The 26,548-nt window shown below is 39.6% G+C and overlaps 1 long non-coding RNA gene and 1 pseudogene across 2 annotated transcripts in view; one reads left to right on the forward strand and one right to left on the reverse strand.

Moving 5' to 3' along the window:
- LOC111759044 (uncharacterized) overlaps positions 1 to 26,548 on the forward strand; it is an 82,586-nt gene that overhangs the window by 45,868 nt on the left and 10,170 nt on the right. For both annotated transcript variants that reach the window (XR_002793141.3, XR_011649637.1), the window contains exons 2-3: positions 1,566 to 1,623; positions 17,823 to 17,908. This is a non-coding gene — a long non-coding RNA (uncharacterized lncRNA). The remainder of the gene's footprint in view (positions 1 to 1,565; positions 1,624 to 17,822; positions 17,909 to 26,548) is intronic.
- LOC101443782 (probable ribosome biogenesis protein RLP24 pseudogene) lies at positions 16,486 to 16,982 on the reverse strand (annotated as a pseudogene).

Here is a 26,548-nt window from a genome sequence, read left to right on the forward strand (position 1 = left end):
TATTACCAGAGGGGCACTCTGTTCTAAACTCAGCTGGGAAGAGTGAAGATGAACACATTTCTAAGACTAATGGTTTGTGAGCCTTTTCCTGGGGTGGCAAACTCTCAGCTCTGGCCTCTTTCTTGTTCCTCAGAGCTCAGGCAAAGTGATTTTCAACTGGGCATAATGGGAGAGTGTCCAAATTTGATGGTAGGTTGGTAGGTGTGGGGAAGGCATTGCAAAGGCCCCCCAGTTGATTCCATGGCCACCTTCCCCACCCAGCACTCACCTCAATCCACACTGATTGAGAATAGCTGCTCTAGTAGTTAAACCTTTAAGATCATCTCAACTAGTACATTCTATCAGGGAAATCAGAGTTTTTGAATTACCTTAATTAGACAAATATTTCAGGTAAAAGGTACTTTGTCCTCACTCCAAATTCCCTGAACCGTGAATTCTTTCTGATGATTTTGTTTTAAAAGTCCCAATGTTCAAATCTACCTTGTTCTATGGAGAAGCCTGTGTGTCTGTAAAAATACTCCATGTTTCTTTGTCTCTTCTTGTGAGTCTGAATAATTATATGGGATTTTGTATTATATTGTGCATACAGGCAGATACATGCATAACATACTAATTGAATTATTCTAAAAACACAAATATTTTGCTGGGCTATAGAAACACGTACTAAATATCTAAATCTACAAACTGCTGACAAACAGCACCTTTCCTAACAAAAGAGAGCAGTTTAATAACAGTGTTAGAAAGCTGGCAATATGTTTGTTAAAGTCTTTAATTAGGGAAGGGCTTTCTCAGAGGCCTCTGAAGGCAAAAGGTGTAAATGGAGAAACTGTCCCAGCCTGCATGCTCCACGGTGGCTGTGTTCCGAGCACAGATGGGCTGGTGAGGAAACTGTGAATGGACAAATGATAACAGACTACTCTGTAATTCCAACATCAGCTCATTAGCAATCTGTCAAAGATTTTAATATGTATACTGGTGAAAACGCAGAAATCACACGATTGTTACACAATCGTGCATGTGTCTAACTGAAAAAACCATTATCAGCAGATTGCCATAATGGCCATTAATGAAATGATAATAATGCAGGAAGCACAGGCACTTGGATGCTTTGTCCTCTTGTTCAAAAATGATGACTTTGTGTGCTCTTAGATCAGCACAGGAAGCTGAGATAACAATGGTTTAATGATGGCAATCATTAATAAATAAACAGCCAGGCCAGCATGGTGGGAAATGTGAGGGACCTGAAGCCATACCAGCTTCCAATAAATATATAGTGACATTTCTTATTTCTTAAAAAGACACTGTGTCAGCAACTTTCAATTCTGTTGGATCACAAATGATTTTATACTTGCTAGTTAGTGGTTCAAATAGTTGCCACTGAAAATATATTTATTTAGGTTGGGTGTACATAACTGGTTGAATTTGATGAAAAATCAAGGTTTGATCTCTGAAAGGAGAAAGAGAGTGAACATTTATGGAGCACCTCTTATATGCTGAGTACTTTTTATTTGTGATCTTATCGAATTTTCACAACAACCCAGTGAAATATTTCCCCCAATTTACAGGTGTAAAAGTAACTAAACTCCAGAGAGATTACATGACTTCATAAAGATAATACAGCTGGTAAGTAGAGAAAATTCTATTTGAACTCAGTTTTTTATGGTTCCAAAGCTAATCTTTTTCCCTCTGAATTATACTGCCTTTGAAGTTGAGTGTCATGCAAACTGGGGTATAGCCTTTTCGGATACTTATTACCTTACTGTGGTTAGACATGCGGGCCCCAGAGACTCAGCTGGGCTCAACACAGGTTAAACCATCCACTTTTTATGGGCACAAATGAACCTGACTTATTTAAAGTATATACTTTAAATTTTATTTTTGTGGAATATGTCTTTGCTTCAATACTGAGAAATGTCCGCACTTGATATGAGAAATTCAACTAATGATCTATAAAATTTAGTAAAAAATAATTCCAAAAGTAAAAAGAACTCATGTGGTATATATTCCATTTATATAAAGCTCAAAAACAGGCCAAATCAATTAAAATGTTAGACATCAGGATGGTGGTTACCCTTGGGGAGAATAGTGATGCAGGGACTACCAGGGGACTTCTGGGATTGGAGCATTGTTCCATCTCTTGATGGATGCTGGTCATGAGTGTTTTCACTTTGTGAAAATGTATTGAGTTTGTAAACCTTTAATTTGAGTGCTTTCTTGTAAGTATATCATACTTCAGTAACATATATTCCCCCAAAATGGAAGTAAAATTTGTTTTCCTTATATAATTCAAATTCGATGCTTACGATCAATTTTCATATTGTGTGGCCTTGGGCAAAATTGTTCCTTATCTGAAGCATGAAGTTGGGATTCTTGGATTTCTACTTCTTCTTCTGGAGTTTGGAGATTTTATAAACAGGAGAATATGTGTCTGTCTTTGTGTGTGAGGTTGAGTATGTATTCGCTCACTCAAGCTCTCTCATAACCCAGTGATGAAGAAACACCTGTAATCTTACTTACTATGATCTCACAAACTTGTGGAACATAAGGGTAGAAAAGAATACCAGTCAGATGCTAATTTTATTTAAGTGGAGCTTGCAGATGGAGCTGTCTCATTTGTTGACCCCTTGTTAGCAATAATCTCCTTGTGTAAATGGCAGTGGCAGGCACCTTCCCTCTCCCACTCAAGCACCAACTTTTCCAGCCAAGGTATTGAATCCACTCTCACCTTGTATATTCTTTCTATCCTTCCTCAACTATTTTCATCACCAGGTTCTCACAGAAGAGCCGAGAGGTGGCTTGAGGAGGATTTATGCATCCCTCAGACATCTGAAGGACTGATTCTAACAGCTCTTGAGTAAACAGAATCGCCCTGTTCATCTGTACCTCAAACATTCTTCCTACCTTAGAGAATATAACTGCACGTGAAGCAGATTGTTAAAATGCTGGACTGTGTAGGTTTGCCAAAATGACAACTGCATGTCTAGAATTTTATCCTAAGGAAGTCATTAGAGAAATTTGCAAAAACGTGTATTTTTCAAAGTGTGGTTTGAGGACTACCAGCATCATTATCACATAGTGTGCTTGTTGAAATGCAGCAACCTGTCTTATGCCTCTTACTGAAGTAGAATCTCTAAATATGGGCCCATGAATAGCTATTTTTAAAATATCCCAGATGACTGTTAGTCATATTGAAGTCCGAGAGTCATTGATCTATGGGGATGTTCTTGCAATGTTGTTTAAAAGGGGAACAAAAGGGGGAAAGTCTAAATGTTCATCAGAAAAGGATTAGTTAAAATCATGATGACACTTCCTGTGCCGCTGACGACAACAGAAGCGGTCAAAGAAACAAGATGCAGCAAATAAACACAGAGAACAGACAACCGGGGGAGGGGGGGAATTAAACAAATAAATCAATCTTTAAAAAAAAAATCATGATGACACAATAATATAATACACTGTTCTGCAGCTTTAAATATGTGATGTAGGTCCATATTTACTGGACCTAAAAAATAGGTCCAGTAAAAGTATTCACAATATGTTTCTGAATGACAAAAAGCAGGTGATACCACAGCCTGTATTTCTGATAATATTTTTGTTTCTGAATATGTGTGTGAATGACACCAAAATATCAACAGTGCTTATTTCTGAATGATACCCTTATTTCCATTACTTTTCCCTGTATTTGCTGACATTTTTCTGCAATAAACATACATTACATTTATATTCCAGTAATTTAATAAAACTAATCAAAAAGAAAATATTTGACATTTGATTTCCTGTCAAATATGCCATTCCAGTGCAATTTGTGGATGCTTAACTCAGAAGATAGCAGTGATTCTCTGATCCTCATAAGATGTGGAATATCTAGAAGACATTTCTCTGTTGGTCCATCAGATTAGCCAGTATTGCCACTGGAGTAGAACCTTCTAAACACAACAGTAGCTTTCTGGCTGATGTTCTATATCACAAGAATGTTTACTCATTAGAACTGGTAGCTTTTGAGGAAAATAGGAATGGTGAAGAGGTGCATTCTCTGATTTGGCGGAGTGAATCTGGTGCTTTAAAAAATTACTAAGTCTTGTATATGAAGAGAAACTTGGCAGCAATGGAAAAGAGTAGAAAAGAAAGACAAAGGGTCATCAAATTACAGTTGTATCATGCTTTTTATGCTTTTCTCAACCTCTTTCACCTAAAAGTTTTATCTCCTTTCTTCTTCAGCTTATAATAAAAAGATGGGAAATGAGAGCCACTGAAAAATACTAGGATTTTGTGTTGCAGACTACAATCTTGAAAGAACAGTTTTCTTAATCCAATCCTGTTTTAAATGTTGTCAGAATGTACCATAATTGGTTGTGGTAAATGACACTGGAACCACAGTGCTACTCACTCTGGAAATGATATGAGCTCAGTGTGCTGCTGATCAAATGCCTTTCTGCATTAAAAATATTAAAGGCAGAATGCCTTTATGGGATTCTTTCCTACTAGTAGTTTTCCATGGTTTGTGCTGAAAGGGTTCTGTCAATCAAGTCTGAAAATCAGCTTAGCACCCTGACTTGGGTTAATAAAATGCAGCTGCTGGGATCTCAACTCAGACCACATTCCCTGGTTCCAACATTATCAAGCTCCACTAAAAATGCTTCATTATAATTGATACTCAGATAATACACTTTTTTTTTAAATGCAGAGAATGCCTCCACAAAGAATCTATGCCTTACACAAAGCCTGCCAGAAGCTAGACCATATCAAAGGCAGATAGCTAAGAGGAAGTAGGACAGGCTAAATGTAATTTTACAGTACCCTGGAGACAGACTTGGCGCAGATTCTGACTTTCTTGAGTGGTTTGAGTCAGGATAATGCACCCAAAAAATCAATACAGAAATAGGGATTCATCCAGATTATATGGTTGTGGAATAGGCTCTGATAGCAATGTCACCAATTAATATGAAGATGAGAATTCCAAATGAAAAGACTTATTTTACTAAGGAAAACAAGATGTCACAATGCAGAAAGCCTGTGACAACTGACATACTCATGAAAAGGAAAAAAAAGTCTCTTGAATCACTATGTCACTGCCTGGCTGTGTATTCTCCATATCACTGTCTCTCTGTTTTTCTAATTCTTTACCTATCTAAGAATTCCAGGCCAACTGATTCCAAATATCTTCAAATAGAAGTATTTCTCTTCTGATTTGTGGACAGAGGCACCCACCTAAAAGGCAGCCATGCTGGGGAAGTCAGAGTGCTGGGGGAAGTGTGATGGCATTCAAACTATTTCCACTTTATGGAAAGTTTCTGTTACCTGAAGCTGGGGAAAGAGAAGATGGAATGAACAAACAAAGCAGTGGGGGGGACAGGAATCCTCATACTCTTAGTATGGTGGAATATCATTAAGGTGTACAATGAGTCAGACAACTAAGGAATGAACTTTATTAATTATACTTCAGTCTTGTTTATTTGGGAGTCTCCGTTCAGAGGCAACTGGGATGATTTTGAAGCTGCTGCTTCACTAACTCCTGGCAGAAGTAACCTTTCCTACTGATGTATTAAAGTTTCTATTTCCTTTGTTTCAAAACTCCATCCCCTGTATGTATATTAATAGGAAATTTATCTCACCTTTGCATAGTTAATGAGATTATTAGATGATCTAATCCCAAGATCTGGGTTAGATCCTGTTTTTGTCTTTCACTTTAGAAGTGAATAAACTGGTTCTGACCTTTTGGACATTGGCAGTTAAGAGAAGCTTGACCTAAAAGTTAACTTTGCTTCATTATAATAGTAAAAATCACACCCACAGCTGCCATTACACTACCATTTTCTTTTTTTTTTTTTTAAAGATTTATTTATTTATTTATTCCTCTCCCCTTCTCCCCTCTGCTCCAGTTGTCTGTTCTCTGTGTCTATTTGCTGCATCTTCTTTGTCTGCTTCTGTTGTTGTCAGCGGCATGGGAATCTGTGTTTCTTTTTGTTGCGTCATCTTGTTGTGTCTGCTCTCTGTGTGTGCGGCACCAGTCCTGGGCAGGCTGCACTTTCTTTCACGCTGGGCGGCTCTCCTTACAGGGCACACTTCTTGCATGTGGGGCTCCCCTATGCGGGGGATACCCCTGCATGGCAGGGCACTCCTTGTGCGCATCTGCACTGTGCATGGGCCAGCTCCACACGGGTCAAGGAGCCCCGGGGTTGGACTGTGGATGTCCCATGTGGTAGATGGACGCCCTAACCACTGGGCCAAGTCAGCTTCCCACACCACCGTTTTCTTACATGCTACTATGACCAAGCATGTTTTGAAACAGCACATGCTCAGCTAAGACCTACCTCCTACCCCAAGTAATCTCACTCCATTTACCTCATTGTACTAAACCAGCCCCCAGAAAAGAGCATAAAAATCAGTACAGCTTTCAGCTCAGGGAGACTGACCTGAGGAATTTGCTGTCCTCCCTTCTCCACTAGGCAGACCCTTATTAAAAACCTCTTCTCGAAATCTTGGTGTCACTGTATTGGCATTGTGCGCTTTGAGCAAAAGACTCACTTGAGTGATTTCAATTTCACAGAAGTGGGAAAAATCCAGTTTTTTAATGGGTGGTAGAGATGTGGCTAGGAAGGTTTTCAATGGGCACTCTAGGCATGCCTCCTTAGCATGACCAAAAGACCATCGTAATGTTAATACAAGGGGACACAACTCCATTCCCTGACCAACTAAAAAAGAACAAGTATATGCAGTGGTCATTTGTTTTATAATGTTGGCTGTATTTCTCCCTTATTCATTTCTGTTTGGGTTATATATTCTAGCACTTATTTCCCTATGCAGGTGAAGAGGGAAGTTGGTGCTATGTTACGATATATTGCACCTGATGTTTACTAAAGACTTGTTAAGTGCTAGGCCCTGTACTGAGCCCTTTTTGAACATTATCTCTACCTCATCCCCACACAAGCTGCAAAATTGGTAATATTCATTTTATTCCCAATTTATAGCTTGAGATACTGAGTTAGAGGAAGGTGGAGTAACTTGTGTAATGTCATTCAGATGATAAAGAGGATATAGATGACCTGCTCTATCTACAAAGCCCTATTCCTTCACTGCTATGTTTTATACCTTCTTGCTCCACCCATGAGCTCCTTCCAAAATAAGTTCTTAGTTTCCTATTGTTGGTAGATCCTACACATGGCATTTCTAGGAAATGGAGCTCTATCCTTAGCCCTGGTACAAATCCTGGGATTCTCTTGAAGGGTCTATCCAGATCCACTTTGTGCCCCTTCTTCATCCAAGCAGCATGAGAAATTGTTGCCACTGAAGAGGAGGCATCCTGCTAAGAGAAAGATACTAGTTTCAAGTCAGAGAGCTCTGACTTTCAATCTTAGCTTTCATACTTACTAGCTGTGTGACCTAGGTCAGATAATCTAGGCCTCTCTGAACTTCACGAGCCCAGCACTGAATTTAACATGGAAAGAACTAAAAAGTTTTTAGGGGTGTATGAGCCTTGATTGTGCTCAGGCTCTGTGCTTCTAGAAAGGTGACTCCTCTAGGGAGTGGGAAGAGAGAATATAGACTGTGTTAGGAGAACGCTATAGCAGGGTTAATAACAAGTGGGCAATAGTTATGCCATCTACCTCTCCCAAACAGACATCACCAAATGATCATAGAACCGTTTTGTGATGAGCCTGGATTCAGTATCAGAATTCTTCTCATAGGTCCCAAGCAATTCAATGGAGGTGGCACTCAACATAAAATGTATTTATCATCCCAAGCATAGATATATAAAAAAGGAACTGCTTGTGGAGAATAGTAAATTGAAAAAGGATCTAAAGAAGAAAGAAAAGAGTGAAACAGAAATCTGAACATTGCTTCTTTTCATTTTTTTTCACGATTTTAAAAATAATTCTTTTCACATTAATGGAAAATAGATTTCATGGTAAGAGTGGCAGCCTCAGTTGGAAATTAACATTTGTGATTACTTAACATACATTATCACCTATGAGACTTAAAACAGCTCAGTGAAGTAGTATTAGTAGTCCTACGATGCAGCTGAGGAAACTGAGGCTCAGAAAAGTTGAACAAATTGCTGCCTAGTGGGATCTAGAGTCTGGACCACATAGTACCGAATGCTCTTCTCTTTCCACAACATTCTAGGAGCATCTGTTTTCAATTCCTGGGCCACTCAAAAAAATACCATGTAATGGGTTGACTTAAACAATGGGAATTTTTTAGCTCATGTCTTTTTGAGGTTTTTGAGGCTGGGAAAAGTCCAAATCAAGGCATCATCAAGGTGATGCTTTCTTCCCGAAGACTGGCATTTTATGGCTGGCTGCCAGTTATCCTTGGTCCTGGGTGCCTCTGTTACATTGCTATGCACGTAGCAACCTCTCCTGGACTCTCCCTTCTCTTCTGGGTTCTGCTGACCTTCAGCTTCTTGTTTCCAGTGGCTTTCTCTCCCTCTGCCTGAATTTCATTCTACTTATAAAGAACTCCAGTGATAAGATTAAGACCCATCCTGATTGAACTGGGCAATGCACTTTAACTGAAGTGACCTCATCAAAAGGCCCTACTCACAATGGGTTCAAACCCACAGGAATGGATAAAGAACATGTTTTTCTGGGATACGTACAACTCCAAACTACCATGCCATGTAACACTGAGTTCTAGACCTGTTGCAGCCAACTCAGGGCCACCTCTTTCCCCCCCTTCCCTGACTCCCAGCAGCGGGGCCCACTGAGCTCTCTACCTGCCATGGTTCATAAATCAATAAGACAGGGGTTTCCTACAAAGTATTACAGAAAATTGATACTGGATAAAAGACAATGTAAATCTGGGCAAGTCCATTTAAAATGGGTTTCCCAAATTCTACAGTAGTAAAAAGAAGTTTGGATCGGGACCTTATCTTCAAAATGGAACTAAAAGTTATGAAAATAGTGAATCACTAAAGCTAGCTGGTATATATATTTACATATATATTTACACACACACACACACACATATATATATATATTCTATCCTATCTGTTTCTCAGGAAAACCATAATACAAGCCAGTTGCCTTTCCTGGGGCCTAAATCCTGCCATAACCCCAACATGGTAGCTTGGGCCTGCCCCAGAGAGAGGCAGTCCAGGCCTGCCTGCCAGCCTGGCCTCCAACTATCTGTTTCCCTTGGTTTTTGCTTTCTGCAAAACCACACATTACTTCAGTGAGTTCAAGGAGGTAAAAGCATACAGTAGGCACTAAATAAATGCTAACCCCCCAAGTATTCCTATTTCCTAGACCCTATGGGAAATGGCCATACTATTGGACACCAGGTCTTTCTCACTTATACAATTTCTTATATCTATACTTTCCATGCCTATATTTCCTCCAGCTCATTGTTTGTTTGTTTTGCCTCATTCTTTCCCCTTATGTCACCCATTGGCATAGCTGAGAGCTCTCATGAATCTAATCAGAGGTTTTCCTTGGACACCCTGAAACAAAAGCCTGAAAAACCAAAACGATTTCACTCTAAAGTTTTAAAAATTTTATTAGAGAATTGTGAATTTATAGCCAAGTTATTAATAAAATACAGGATTCCATACACTACCCCACCATCAACACCTTGTACTGGTACAGAACAGTTACAATTTATGATGACACTTTTTGTAAATGTTCTCATTCTTTTTCTTTTTTTTTTAATAGTAGTTACCTTTGTTAAAATTGATGAAAAATTACTAAAATAGTATTACTACTTTCCCCATATACTACACTATTATTAGCTTTTTGTATCAGTGTCATTTGTTATAATTCATGAAAGAACCTTCTTATACTATTAACTATAGTCCATCGTCTGCAATAGAATTCAGTGATACACAGTCCTATGCTTTATCTTTTAATTTTTATTCTAGTAACATATATGACCTAAAGTATCCCCTTGGGAAGCGGACTTGGCCCAGTGGTTAGGGCGTCCATCTACCACATGGGAGGTCTGCGGTTCAAACCCCGGGCCTCCTTGACCCGTGTGCAGCTGGCCCATGCGCAGTTCTGATGTACGCAAGGAGTGCCATGCCACGCAGGGGTGTCCCCGCATAGGGGAGCCCCATGCGCAAGGAGTGTGCCCCGTAAGGAGAGCTGCCAGCACAAAAGAAAGTTCAGCCTGCCCAGGAACGGTGCCGTACACACGGAGAGCTGATACAACAAGATGACGTAACAAAAAGAAACACAGATTCCCGTGCTGCTGACAAGAATAGAAGCGGACAAAGAAGAACACGTAGCAAATGGACACAGAGAACAGACAACTGGGTCAGGGGGGACAGGGAGAGAAATAAATAAATAAATCTTAAAAAATAAATAAAGTATCCCCTTTTAACCACCATTCACATATATAATTCAGTGCTGTTATTTACTCACAATAATGTGTTGCCATCACCACCATCCATTTCCAAACATTTCCAATCAAACTAAATAGAAATTCTATATAAATTAAGCATCAACTCCCCATTGTCTAATCCCAAGCCTACCCTTGGTAATCTATATTCTAGATTCTAACTCTACAAGTTTAGTTATTATAATTAGTTCATATCAGTGATACCTTACAATATTTGTCCTTCAGTGTCTGGCTTATTTCACTCAAAGTAATGTCCTCAAGGTTCATTCATGAGGTCGCATGTGTCAGGGCTTCATTCCTTTTTATGACTTACTAATATTCTATTGTCTGTATATACCACATTTTGTTTATCCACTCATCTGTTGATGGATACTTGGGTTGCTGCCATCTTTTAGCAATTGTGAATAATACTGCTGTTGACATCTTTATGCAAATATCTGTTCGACTTCCTGCTTTCAGCCTAGTAATAGGACTGCCAGGTCATATGGTACTTCTGAGTTTTCTGAGGAACTGCCAAACTGTTTTCCACAGCAGTGCACCATTTTACATTCTCACCCGCAATAAATGAGTGTTCCTATTTCTCCACATCCTCTCCAACACTTGTAGCTTTCTGTTTTTGTGTTAAATACTGGCCATTCTAGTAAGTGATAAATGATATCTCTTAGTTTTAATTTGCATTTTTCTAGTAGCCAGTGATGTTGAGCATCTTTTCATGTGCTTTTTAGACATTTGTATATCCTCTTTGGAGAAATATCTATTCAAGTCTTTTGTCCATTTTTTAATTGGGTCATTTATCTTTTATTGTTGAATTGTAGGATTTCCTTATATATTCTAGATATTAAACCTTTACTGGTTTAATATTTAGTAGTTTCCAAATATTTTCTACCATTGAGTAGGTTTTCTTTTCACTTTTGCAAGTCTTTTTTTTTGTTTGACTGTTTGTTTTTTTTAAAAAAAAGATTTCTTTTATTTATTTCTCTCCCTTTCCCCCTCTTGTCTGCTCTGTGTCCATTCGCTGTGTGTTCTTCTGTGTCTCCTTGCATTCTTGTCATGCAGCATTGGGAAACTGTGTTGCTTTATCTTGCTGTGTCAGCTCTCTGTGTGTGGCGCCACTCCTGGGTGGGCTGTGTTTTATTTGCACAGGTGGCTCTCCTTGCATGTCTTCTTGCAGGGGACACCCCTGTGTGGCACAGCACTCTGTGCACATAGGCAGCACTGTGCATGGGCCAGCTCACCACACAGGTCAGGAGGCCCTGGGTATTGAACCCTCGACCCTCTATATGGTAGGCAGACACTCTATCAGTTGAGCCACAACTGCTTCCCATGACAAAGTCTTTTAATGCACAAAAGCTTTTAATTTTAATGAGGTCCCATTTATTTATTTTTTTCTTTCATAACTTATGCTTTGGGTATAAAGTTTAAGAAACCATTACCTAACACAAGGTCCTGAAGATACTTTCTTACATTTTCTCCTAGGAATTTTATAGTCCTGGTTCTTATATTTAGGTCTTTGATCCATTTGAGTTAATTTTTGTATATGGTATGAGATAAAGATTCTCTTTCTTTCTTTTGTATGTGGATATCCAATTCTCCCAGCACTATTTATTGAAGACACTATTTTTTCCCAGTTGGGTGGACATGGCAACCTTGTCAAAAATCAGTTGGCCATAGATGTGAGGGTCTATTTCTGAACTCTCAGTTCAATTTCATTGGTCAATATGTCTATCCTTATACCATTACCGTGCTATTTTGACCACTTTAGCTTTGTAATATGCTTTAAAGTCAGGAAGTATGAGTACTCCAACTTTGTTCTTCTTTTTCAAAATGTTTTTGACTTTGGTAATTCACTTTTCCAAATTTGGTAGTTCACTTTTCCTTTTCTACAAAGACAGCTGTTAGAATGGTGCTTGGGATTTCATTGAATTTTAGGTATAATTGACATCTTAATGATATTTAGTCTCCCAAATCATGAACACAGAATGTCCTTCCATTTATTTAGGTCTTTTTTTATTTCTTTTAGCAATGTTTTGTAATTTTCTGTGTATAAGTCCTTTACATCCTTGGTAAATATTTTCCTAGATATTGATTTTTTCTATTGCTATTGTATATGGAATTTTTTTTCTTGATTTCCTTCTCAGATTGCTCATTATTAATGTATAGAAATACTGCTGATTTGCGCCTATTGATCTTGTACACTGTCACTTTGCTGAATTCATTTATTAGCCCTAGTAGCTTAGTTGTAGATTTTTTTTTTAAGATTTAATTATTTCTCTCCCCTTCCCCCCGCTCCTCAGTTGTCTGTTCTCTGTGTCTATTTGCTGCATGTTCTTTTTTGTCCACTTCTGTTGTCAGTGGCATGGGAATCTGTTTCTTTTTGTTGCATCATCTTGATGTGTCAGCTCTCCATGTGTGTGGCACCGTTCCTGGGCAGGCTGAACTTTCTTTCGCGCTGGGCGGCTCTCCTTATGGGGTGCGCTCCTTGTGCATGGGGCTCCCCTACGTGGGGACACCCCTGTGTGGCACGGCACTCCTTGCGCGCACCAGCACTGTGCATGAGCCAGCTCCACATGGGTCAAGGAGGCCCGGGGTTTGAACCATAGACGGACGCCTTAACCACTGGGCCAAGTCCACTTCCCTAGTTGTAGATTTTTAAGGACTTTCTATATACAGGATCATGTCATCTGCGCATAGTGAGTTTTATTTCTTCCTTTCCAATTGGGATGACTTTTATTTCTTTTTCTTGCTCTAGCTAGAACTTCCAGTAAAATGTTGAATAACAGTGTTGAGAATGGGCATCCACCTTGTTTCAGATCTTAAAGGGAAAGCTTTCAGTCTTTCACCATTGAGTATGATGTTAACTGTGGGTTTTTTATATATACCCTTTTTCCTAAGTGTTTTTATCAATAAACAATGCTGGATTTTGTAAAATGCCTTTTCTGTGCCAATTGAGATGATCATGTATGTTTGTCCCTTCATTTTGTTATTGTGGGGTATTACTTTAATTGACTTTCTTGTGCCGAACCACCATTGCATAACTGGGATAAAATCTACTTGATCATGGTATGTAATTCTTTTGATGTGCTGTTGGATTTGACTTGCAAGTGTTTTGTTGAAGATTTTCGCATTTATATTCTTAAGAGAAATTGGTCTGTAATTTTCTTTTCTTGTAGTATATCCTTATCTGGCTTTGGTATTAGGGTGATATTGGCCTCATATAGTGAGCTAGTTCATGTTCTGTCTTCTTCAAATTTTGGAAGAGTTTGAGCAGGATTGATATTAATTCTTCTTGGCAGTACTTACTTCAGCCCATTTTGTCCTTGGTTGTTTTTTGTTTTGTTTTTTTTTTCTCTTTTTTTAGGAGGTACCAGGGAATGAACCCAGGACCTCATACATAGGAAGCAGGCACTCAGCCACTGAGCTATTTTTGCTCCCCAATGAGAGTTAGTTTTCTTGTTTGTTTTTGTTTTTAGGAGGTACCAGGGATGGAACCCAGGGCCTTATACGTGGAAAGCAGGCACTTAACCACTTGAACTATATCCACTCCCCCTTTGGTTTTTGTATGTCATATCTTTTTTGTTGTTTTTCTTGTATTTTATTGTAACCTCCTTTTCTGTATAGTTGATCTTTTGTGATGCATCTGAATCCTTCCACATTTCTGTTTCTGTATATTTTAAAAATACTTTCTTTGTCATCAGCCTGGGGTTTATATTATGCAACCTACATCTGTAACATACTAATTTGAAATGATACTAACCTAACTTCAAAAACAGCAAACATATTCTCTGCTCCCCTATCCCTGTTTCCCCTCTTTAAATTGCTTTTGTCCCACTTTAGCTCTTTATGTGTTGCATGTCCATTATTAGGAAACATTCCTTTTTCTTGTTCAATTGTATTCTGGCTCTTAAAGGAATTAAAGAGAAGAGTTATATATTGAAAGTACAGTAGTATTGGGTTTTGCATTTACCCTTTTAGTTACCCTTATGGATAATCTTTATTTCTTTACTCTACTCCAAGTCACTTTCTCCTGTCTTTTTCTTTCAACCTGAAGAATTCCTTTTATTAATTCTCATAGGGCAGATCTGTTGTTGATGAATTTTCTCAGTTTCTGTTTATTTGTGAGTATGTTAAAACTTCCCTCATTTTTGAAGGACAGTTTTGCTGGGTAAAAACTTTTTGCTGGCAGTTTTTCTCTTTCATTATCTTAAATATATAACACTACTATGTTCTTACCTCCATGGTTTCTGATGAGAAATTGGCACTTAGTTTTACTGCAGAGCTCTTATATGTGATGAATTGTTTTTTCTCTTGCTGCTTTCAGAATTCTCTTGTTATATTTGGTATTTGATATTCTGATAAATATGTGTCTCAGAGTAGGTCTATCAGGATTTATTCTGTTTGGGGTGTTATGCCCCTTCTTGGACATGTATATTTATGTCTTTCATAAGAGTTGGGAGATTTTTAGCTATTATTTCCTCAAATATTCTGTCTGTCCCCTTTCTCTTCTCCTTTCCTTCTGGGACATGCCTGATGCATATATTTGTGTGTTTCATGCTGTTACTCAAATCCCTGAGACATTGCTCAATTTTTATTTTCTCTATCTGTTCTTCTGACTGTATGATTTCAATTATCCTGTCTTCTAGTTTGCTGATTCTTCTACCTGTTTAAATGTGCTATTTTATGCCACTATTGTATTTTTAACCCATACTCTTGTGCCTTTCATCCCCATAATTTATGTTTCCTTTTACACTTTCACATTCTTCTTTATGCTTACCCAGTGTCTTCTTAATAGTCTTTATTTCTTTATGCCCATTTTCCTTTATCTCCTTCAGTTGATTTAGGAGATTTGGTTGAACTTCTTTGATTAGTTATTCTAAATTCTGTGTCTCCTCTGAAGTTTTAATTTGTTCCCTTAACTGAACCAGATCTTCTTGTTCCTTAGTATGGCTTGTAATTTTTTCCCTGTCTTATAGCAGTTCATTTTAACCTCCTATATTAGTCCACCAAAGGGTACCAGAAATCTGATGACTTTTAAAAGGGGGATTTATTTGGGGTAGAAACTTACAGTCACAAGGCCCTAAAGAGTTCAACTCAAGGTACCATGAAAGGTACTTTCTTACCCAAAGTCATTTGCCCTGTGTTGAAGGAAAATGGTGGACGATGTCTGAGAGGGTTCAGCCTTCCTTCTTCCTCTTAAGGTCCATGGTCCCAGCTTCTTCTTATCTCAGCTGTAGGCTGGCATATGGCTCATCTCTCTCCCCCTGGGGCTCATTTCTTTCTGGGCTCAACTGCTCTGTTTTCTTCACCGGGTCAGCTGTAGACTATCAGACTTATTTCTCTTCCCAGGAAACTCTGCCGTGTCTCTCTTCCTCTGTGTTCTTCCTCTCTGTGTGACTACTTCCATGTAAGTGTCTGTTTTATCAGCCCAACAAGGGGGCAGGCATTCAACACTGAGTGCCTCTAATGACACGGTTGAATCAAAGCCCTAATCTTAACATAATTTAATCAGACAGCTCAGCTGAATCTAATACAATCAAAGGGTTATTATGCCCAGAGGACAGACCAGTTTACAAACATAATCTGTATTTCTTTTTGGAATTCATAAACAACATCAAACTGCCACACCTCTCCTCTTTTTTTCTCTGTGAGGCTTTCCTGTCTCCAGTTTCTTCCCTACTAGGATATCCCACCCTGGGGAGCCAGATAGGGTCAATCAAGAAAGGTGGGTCAGTCCAGAAAAGTCCATTTTGTACTTAGGTGGTCCATTGAACAGATACTGGATTTAGTGAGTGCAGTAATTTCCAGCCACAGTTGTACATGGTCTCTGCCTTTTTTTCCTCCTGTGGCCCCTTTTGTATACAACAACCCTCAGTGGCTTGTTTCCTGCCCTGGATTTCTGAGGACCTTTGTCTCTGTGCCTAGAAGTAATGGCGTTCTATCCCCGCTGTCCCCAGTGGGATATGGGAGGGATCCAGGCCACTGCCTCTGAGAAAATCCCAAGCTGCACAAGACTGAGGGAGAGGAGTAAACCTGTGGATCTGGAATGGAACTTTCCTACTTGCTATTTTCCTTTTTCTTTGATTCAGCATTTGTGGAATCCTTCTCCAATCGCTACCCTATTCCATAGTTTTAAGCAAGTGGGATGTGAGATTAAGAAATATCTCCCATGTCCATATCCTGTTGTAATTGCTGTACCGTTTTTTTTTCTTTCCAGCTGCTTTCCTTTGCCTGGAAGAGGAGTCCAGTTAAGATGGATGTTTTGCTTGATTTCTTTGATGTCCTGAACTTTCTGTAGTTCTTTATTTTTCTTTAACCTGTTCATTATAAATTTAGCTTGGCATTTCTGTTTAATTTCTTCAGCTCTCTTCATTGTGTCAATAATTTTATTCGGTAGCTCTTGCTAGTACTTGAAAGGCTCATTTCTACCTTTTGCAAATTCAAATGAATTATCCATTGTAAGTTCTTTAACCAGCTGCTTTCTGGAATGCTTTAGTCTACCTGACCTTACAAGGATTACATTTCTTTTTAAACTTTTTATGACATTTGGATTTACAGAATCTGAACACTTTATAGTCATTGCAGACGACTCTCACACCATGGCCAGGATAGATTGGCCCCAAACACAAATAGCACTTTTCGATATACATATTGAACCCGTGTGCATACCATAGCCAAATGCTGAGTTTGTGGGGACCATTTAAGGGGCTTGTGATTACATTGGGCCTACCTGGATAATCCAGGGTAGTCTTATTTTAAGGTCAGTTGATTAGCCGACTTAATTCTATCTGAAACCTTAATTCCCTCTTGCCATGTAACATAACACATTAGGTTTCAGGGATTAGGACATGGACATCTCTGGGCATTCATTACTCTTTCTACCACAACTACCCTCAGAGTTTTTGATTCAGTAGGTCTCTGGTGGAGCCCAGGAATTTGCATTTTCAACATGTTCTCAGATGATGCTGATACCTTGAGATCCACTGGTATCATGAATCTGGTCATTTACCCCTTCATCCTTCTAACATGCTTTTTGGATCTCTACATGCTCAATACTGTGCCAGATGCCAGGGATGGCACCTTACAATAAAAATACCATAATCTACCAAAGGGGACTATTTCAACTCAGTGTGATATATTCTCTGATAGAGGTATGTGCAAGTCCTAAGCATTCCCTAAGAACACAGCTAATAAGGGCAGGGAGGGCTTCAAAGAGGAGTTGACATTCAAACTAGGTGTTAAAGAAGAATAAGGAAGTATTTTCAAGGCCGTTAAAGAGGGGAAGAATGTTCCAGGGATTAGGAATAGCATGTTAGAAGAGCATGGTATATTCAGGGAATGGGAGTAGTCCTGTTTAGTTGGAGTGGATTGTGCATTCCACTGGGAAAAGAGATGGGGGTTGAGACTAGAAAAAACATATATGCAATATTATGGAATATAAGTTGCCTGTCTAGCCCGTATATCTTCTCTAAGAGCTTTCCTCTCCACAGTTCCCATAGAAGATGTGATCCCAAGCTGTCATGTTTTATCCATATGAACTCACCCCTTCACGGTCATAGCTGAGTGAACCCATGAGGTAAGCCAATCAGATTTTCTTCCTCAATAATTTGTTCTAAGAGATTACCGTGGGTAGCCATGGGTTAGTGGAAATGTAGGTAGGCTTAGCTTAAGAATGCCTGTGGGGGGCCATTTGCATTGATGAGCATGCAGGGAAAGGAGAGAGGAGGGAGTCTGTAGGAGAATGGGGCAAAGTCACAGAGAAGCAGAGATGAGATATTGAAGGTAGCAAGTGTAGAACTGGCAAACATGTGACTTTGTTCCTTACACCTCCCTTGCTTCTTGACTGTACTTCTTGCTTCAGAAATCCTGTTTCCTTTAATAAATCTTTCCCTTAGTGAGTCGAAGTACATTTCTTTCTTCTTTTTTTTTTTTGTCTTTATTTATTTTTTAATGTTACATTAAAAAATGTGAGGTCCCCATATGCCACCCCTCCAGCCCCTCACCCTACTCCTCCCACAACAACAACCTCCTCCAACATTATGGGACACTCACTACACTTGGTGAACACATCTCTAAGCACTGCTGCACCACACGGTCAATGGTCCACATTTTTTTTGGTCTTTATTTATTTTGTTAATGTTACATTCAGAAAACATGAGGTCCCCATATACCCTCCACTCCCCTCTTCCCACTCCTCCCCCCATAACAACAACCTCCTCCACCATCATGAGACATTCATTGCACTTGGTGAATACATCTCTGAGCACCGCTGCACCTCATGGTCAATGGTCCACCCCATAGCCCATGCTCTCCCACAGTCCACCAGTGGGCCATGAGAGGATATACAATGCCCAGTAACTGTCCCCACAGCACCACCCAGGACAACTCCAAGTCCCAAAAACACCCCCGCATCACATCTCTTCCTCCCATTCCCTACCCCCAGCAGCCACCATGGTCACTTTCTCCACACCAATGCCACATTTTCTTCGATTACTAATCACAATAGTTCATGAATAGAATATTAGTAAGTCCACTCTAATCCATACTCTATTCCTCCATCCTGTGGACCCTGGAATGGTTGTGTCCACTCCACATCTATATTAAGAGGGGGCTTAGATTCCACATGGATGCTCAGTGCAATTCTCCTGCTTTCAGTTGTAGGCACTCTTGACTCCCTGGTGTGGTGGTTGACCTTCTTTACCTCCATGTTAGCTGAGTGGGGTAAGTCCAATAAACCAGCATGTAGGAGTTGCGAGTCTGTTGAGGCTCAGGGCCTAGCTATCACATGGTCAGTCCAGAGATTCAGGTCCCCTGGGTATACACTAAACCTCAGCGCCAACTACAGATCTGGTAAAAGTAACAGGAGAGGCTTGTGGACAAAGATCACATCTGAGTCCAGCTCCATCACACAGAAACACAAACTCCAAAGTAGGGCCAACTGACATGGCACTGAACTCCATCCGCCATGACCATAGAACCTGTGGGTCTCTGTAGCTCTCAGAAGAACCAATACCTGAGGTTGTATCTACTTTATCTGTCTCTAGGACTCTGCTGAGGTGTGCCTAAGGGCGACCCCTCTGATAACCTCCTGGCTCTTTTTGGAGACTCATAGCCATATAAACTCATTTGTCCTTTCTATTTCCCCCTTTTAGTCAGGTCAAAAAGCATTTTTAACTCTTGGTATTATATGTAGACTCAGATACTCTGCTGGTCTGAGTTGACCCTTTTATTCAAGGTAATTTTCTAGTTACATCATCAGCGGGTACTTGGTAGTAATTCCTCAGTGCCAGGGAGGCTTATCCCCAGGAGTCATGTCCCATGCTGGGGGGAAGGCAATGCATTTACATGCTGAATTTGGCTTCGAGACTGACACATTTGAGCAACACGGAGGCTCTCAGGAGGTAACTCTTAGGCACCCTGCAGCTCTAGGCCTTGTTCTTATTTCAGATGCACAGGCTCACAAGCATAGTCATTAGAATCAAAGGCTCATTGTTGGACCTTCCTTCTTTTTTGGTCTTTGCCATTGCACTCGGGGGATTGTTGCTGTTCCTTTAGGGAATGTGATAGAGCTCCCCTGGCTAGGAACTCAGCACTCCCTCAGTTGTTGTTTTTAATTGTAACCACTATGAAAATATCCAAATATTTTTATGTATCTTGGATATATGCCCTATAGAACTCCCTGTCAACCATGTGTCCCCTAACAATAACATCCCACACCAGTATTCCTCCCCTGCCATTGTTGAACCTCTCTGTGATCCAAAACTTCTTCAAAAATGAAGCCCAATATATTGCCAGTTTCCATTAATAGTAAAATGGAATAGAGTGATGAGTTTAAAGGTTAGATATAGAATACGTATTAATTTAGAAAAAGTAAGGTAAAAATAAATTGGGGTATCAAAAAATTAAAAGATGCAAATGCTTTGTTTTTGATGTTTTGCCTTCCATCACTGCAATAAGTGTTGCCCTTTATGCAAATTGGCAAGGCAACTTCTTCCATCTTTTCGCCAGTGCCTGCGTCCTTTCTTTCTCTTCTTCTTTTCCTAATTATTAAGCTTGTCTTCACAAAAGTTCTAGACCACAGTAATCCATATATACAATATACAGTACTCCCACATATCCAACATAAAACCCTTTTCCCTTCCACAGCAATAACCTTTTACATATTCATACTATATTTACTGAAACTGATGTACAGATATTGAGACAATAGCTTTCAAACAAGGTAACATTTGGGTTTACATTGTGGTTTACATTTTAGACTATACAATTTTCTAAATTTTTAGTTGTCTTATGTTTTACATTATGATTTACATTTTAGCCTATTGGCCCCTGTACATTTTTGGTGTAATTTAACATGTCTTATCCTTGCATAATCTTGTGGAACACTTCTCTTGCCCACACAGTTACATTGATTCCATCTATTCAATACCTCTTTCCCCCTCCCCTCTGGGCCCACAGTGACAGTCAATCTTCATTGCTTGAAGGGCCATGTTCAGAGATACCTGCAACAATGCTGAGGGCTTGACATGCTCAACTGATATAATGCATAGGGAGCCACCATTTCTCTTGAGAGATACAATTCCCTCTATTTGAGAACATCAGTCCTCCCCAGGATGTGGGTATACCTTCACTCTCATTGTATGGGTCTCCATCCAATGATATAACACACTATGACAAAGTGACCACTCATATACTCCCTAGAAGCCTGTCCTGTGTCAGATTCTCCCCTTTAAGCATCTTAAACAGGTAGCCTTCCTTATTATATTTTTGAAAAAGTTTTCTCAACAGTATACTCTCAACCACATACCTGACAATCTCCTATGTTCATATGTTCCTCCCTCCTCCCCCCAATTTGAGTAATTTCTATTTCTTGCAACCAGTGATCACTAATTAATATAAAAAGGTTAGATTTAAAATGGCGGCAGAGTAAGGAGCTCCAAGAGTCAGCTCATCCTATAGGACAGTTAGTAATCAGCCAGTGCTATCCAAATCACCTGTTTGGGGGAGCCCAGAAGATCAGAAGAGCATCCTGCAACATCCTTGGAAAAACGGAAGGAGGAGACTGCCCATCTGTAGTGCAGATTTGTGAGTAGAGCACTCCACAGTGTGGAGGCCAGTGTCCATTCTCTGCTGGTGGCACAAGCTGCCTCAGAAGCTATTCCTTGGCTGAGTTGGAAGCTCCATTTCCCACAAATGAGAGAGGGAGAGACAGGCAAGAATTTCAGCTACTGATTAGGAAATTCAACTGGCAAAAGTCCAAACCTACAACTAAAGTTTGAACCTAAGTCAAAAAGAGGTCAGTAACCTGAATTTTAACTCTGTCCCTGGCAGTGGGGCTGATTGAAAATCACAATGAAGGTAGAGACTGACTTCTTTCCACCCAGGTTGGACTGCACCCCTAGCCTAGACTCCATTCCCACCCGACAGGGCAGGAGAAGGGATTGTGTGCCCTGAACCTCTCTGGGAAACTTCAGGTGCTTTCACTCCACATGGACTAGACTGGTGGATGAATCTATGGATACATCTCTACTCCCAATAGGATAGAAGGGAAGCAATGTTTCTTCAACCTCTCTGGGCAACTGCAGCTGCTTTCAGCCCACACAAATTAGATTATTGGACACATCTGTGGCACCATCCCCACCCCTGGCAGAGCATGAGGAGGGGCAGTGGTCCCTCACCCTCTTTGGGTAATTGCAGTCACTTTTGACATGTACAGACTAGATTGCAGGGTACGGAGGCTCCAGCCCCAGCCCTGGCAAGAGAAGGGCTAATGCTTCATTGGTCTACCTGGACAACTGTAGTCAGTTTTGCCTCACACAGCTTAGTTTGCTGCCCACACCTGCAGCTTCTTCCCTGCCCCAGGCAGGGGAGGATGGGGTGCATGGAGCTTCATCAGTTTCTTCGGGAAACTCCAGACAGTCTTGGCCTGCATGGTTTGTATTACTGTACATGGCTGTGGCTCCATTCCTACCCCTGGCAGGGGAGGAAAGTGTGAGAAGCTTCAGTTTTCCTGGAACAACACAGGCAGCATCAGCCTACAAGGCTTTCAGAACCAAGAGCATCCTTAGCTCCTATTCTACAACCAGCAAGGGAGAAAGGCCAAGAAACAGATGAAAAAATCAGAAAAAAAAATCAGACTGGCTAAACATGAACCACTAAAAAGTTCCAAAATAAGTTGAACCAAGTATCAAAGCCAATCATAGAAATTTCTAGACCTAGACTAAAGAGAGAGAAGGGGCCAAAAATAAATACATTTAGTAAAAACATGCCAAGACATCAACAAAAAGTTACAATCCATACCAAGAAACAGGAAGATAGGACCCAGTCAAAGGAAAAAACTAAGCCTCCAGCTGACATAAAGGATTTGAGACAACTAATCGTAAATGTTCAAACAGGGAAACGGACTTGGCCCAGTGGTTAGGGCATCCGTCTACCACATGGGAGGTCTGCGGTTCAAACCCCAGGCCTCCTTGACCCATGTGGAGCTGGCCCATGAGCAGTGCTGATGCGCACAAGGAGTGCCCTGCCACGCAGGGGTGTCCCCCACATAGGAGAGCCCCACACACAAGGAGTGCACCCCACAAGGAGAGCCGCCCAGCATGAAAGAAAGTGCAGCCACCCACATGGAGAACTGACACAACAAGATGACACAACAAAAAGAGACACAGATTCCCATGCTGCTGACAACAACAGAAGCGGACAAAGAAACAAGATGCAGCAAATAGAGAAGAGACAACTGGGGTGGGGGTGGGTAGTGAAATAAATAAATAAATAAATAAAATAAAATAAAATAAAATAAATGTTCAAACAAATCTCCTTAAAGAAATGGCTAAAGAGACCAAGGTCATCGAGAAGACACTGGGTGAGCACAAGAAGAATTTGAAGACATACATAGAAAAATAGCAGATCTTAAGGGAATGAAAGTCACACTAAGTTAAATTTAAAATGGAGACATATAACAGCAGATTTGAAGAGGCAGAAGAAAGGATAAGTGAGCTTGAAGACAGGGCTTCTGAAAGCAAACATAATAAAAGAACAGATAAAAGAATGAAAAAAATTGAACAGGGTCTCAGGGAACTAAATGATGACAAGAGACATGCAAATGTATATGTTATGGTTGTCCCAGAAGGAGAAGAGACAGGAAAATGGGCAGAAGGAATATTTAAGGAAATAATGGTAAAAAATTTCCCATACCTATTAAAGGACATAGATATCCATGTCCGAGATGCACAGTATACTTCCATTGGAATAAATCTGAATAGACCTACTCTGAGACACCTAATAATCAGAATGTCAAATGTCAAAGATAAAAAGAAAAAGATAATAAAAAGAGATTCATCACATACAAGGGATGCCCAATAAATTAAGTACTGATTTCTCATCAGAAACCATGGAAGCAAGAAGACAGTGGTATTATATTTTTAAGATACTGCAAGAGAAAAACCGCCAGCCAAGAATCTTATATCCACAAGATTGTCTTTCAAAAATGATGGCAAATTTCAAATATTCACAGATAAACAGAAACTGAGAGAGTTTGTAACCAAGAGACTAGCTTTGCAGGAAATACTAAAGGGAGTGCTACAGCCTGAAAAGAAAAGACAGGAGTGAGAGGCTTGGAAGAGAGTCTAGAAATAAAGTTTATAACAATAAAAGTAACTAAAAGTGTAAGAAGAGTGATGAAAACTCAAAGATAGGTGAAGAACTACCTTTACAGTAATAACATTGAATGGTAATATATTAAATTCAGTCAAAAGACACAGATTGGTGGAATGGATAAGAAAATATAAGCCATCTTCATGCCATCAACAAAAGACTCATCTTAGACCCAAGGATACAAATAGATTGAAAGTGAAGAGCTGGAAAAAGATTTTCCACTCGTGCAGTAACAAAAAAGAAAACAAAACAGAAAACAAAAAAAGCCTAAAGTAGCTGTACTTATGTTGGGGAAAAATAGACTTTAAAAGCAAAGCTGTTATTAGAGACAAGGAAGGTCATTATATACTAATAAAAGAGGCAATTCACTAGGAGGAAATAACAAGCATAAGTGTATGTGCATCTAATTAGGATGACTCAAATTACATGAGGCAAACACTGGCAAAATGGAAGGGAGAAATATGTCTTTACAATAATACTTGGGGACATCAATACACCATTCTCATCATTGAACAGATCATCTGGGCAGAGGATCAATAAAGAAACAGAGCGATGCAGACTTGGCCCAATGGATAGGGCATCTGCCTACCACATGGGAGGTCCTTGGTTCAAACCCTGGGCCTCCTTGACCCATGTGGAGCTGGCCCGTGTGCAGTGCTGATGTGTGCAAGGAGTGCCCTGCCATGCAGGGGTGCCCCCCATGTGCAAGGAGTGTGCCCCATAAGGAGAGCCACCCAGTGCAAAAGAAAGTGCAGCCTGCCCAAGAATGGAGCCACACACATGGAGAGCTGACACACAAGATGGCACAACAAAAAGAAACACAGATTCCTGGTGCCGCTAATAAGGATAGAAGTGGTCACAGAAGAACACACAGTGAATGAACACAGAAAGCAGACAACTGGGGCGGGGGGGTGGGGGGAGAAGGGGAGAGAAATAAATAAAAAATAAAAGAAACAGAAAGCTTGAATAATATGATAAACAAACTAAACATAATGGACATATATAGAACATTGCACCCCAAAACAGCAGGCTATACATTTTACTCAGGTGCTCATGGATCTTTCTCCCAGATAGATCATAGATTGGGTAATAAATCAGATCTCAATAAATTTAAAAAGATCAAAATTATATGAAGCACGTTCTCTGATCATAATGGAATAAAGTCAGAAATCAACAACAGGTGGAAAATGGAAAATTCACAAATATACAGAGATTAAACACCACACTATTAAATAATCTGTTGGTCAAAGAAGAAATTGTGAAAGATATAAGTAAATATCTTGAGACAAATGAAAATGAGAACACAACATATCAGAACCTATGGGATGCCATGAAATTGGTACTGAGAGGGAAATTTATAGCCCTCAATGCTTACACTAAAAAAGAAGAAAGATCTAAAATCAACCACCTAACTACACAGCTGGAGGAACTAGAAAAAGAACAGCAACCTGCCCAAAGCAAGCAGAAGGAATGAAATAACAAAAACAGAAATAAATGAAATTGAGGGGAAAAAAACACAATAGAATAACCAAACCAAAAGTTCATTCTTCAAGGAGATCAACAAAATTGACAAACACTTAGCTAGACTGGCAAAGAAAAAAAGAGAGAAGATGCAAATAAAATCAGAAATGAAATTCTGGCCCCACAGAAATAAAAAAGACCATAAAAGGATACTATAAACAACTGTACACCAACAAACTAAACAATGCAGATTGAATGGAAAAATTCCTAGGAACATACGAACAACCTACACTGATCCTAGAAGAAACAGAAGACCTCAACAAACAAACAGATTGAAACAGTCATCAAACAACTCCCCAAACTGAAAAGCCCAGAACCAGATGGTTTCACAGGTGAGTTCTACCAAACATTCAAGGAAGACTTAATTCCAAAAAATTGAACAAGAAGGAACCCAACCAAACTCATTCTATAAACCAGTATCACCCTAATACTAAAGCCAGATAAAGATATTTTGAAAAAAGAAAATTACAGACCCATTTCCCTAATGAATATGGATACAAAAATCCTCAACAAAATACTCACCAATCGAATCCATCAACACAAAAGAATTATTCATCATGATCAAGTGGGTTTTATCTCTGGCATTCAAGGAGGTTCAACACAAAAAAATCAATAAAGATATTATGAAAAAAGAAAATTACAGACCCATTTCCCTAATGAATATGGATACAAAAGTCCTCAACAAAATACTCACCAATCAAATCCATCAACACAAAAGAATTATTTATCATAATCAAGTGGGTTTTATCCCTGGCATTCAAGGAGATTGAACACACAAAAAAATCAATCGGTGTGATACACTACATTAATAAATCAAGGAAGAATAATAACATGATCATCTTGATGGATACAGAAAAAGGCATTTGATGAAATACAGCATCCTTTATTGATGAAAACACTCCAAAAGATAGGAATTGAAGGAAATTTTCTCAATATAATAAAGGGTTTATATGAAAAAACCCACAGGTAACATTGTACTCAATGGTGAAAGATTGAAAGCCTTCCTGTTGAGATCAGGAACAAGACAAGGATGGCCACTGTC

The sequence above is a fragment of the Dasypus novemcinctus genome, chromosome 9 (genome assembly GCF_030445035.2).
Source record: "Dasypus novemcinctus isolate mDasNov1 chromosome 9, mDasNov1.1.hap2, whole genome shotgun sequence".
Taxonomy (NCBI): Eukaryota; Metazoa; Chordata; class Mammalia; order Cingulata; family Dasypodidae; genus Dasypus; species Dasypus novemcinctus.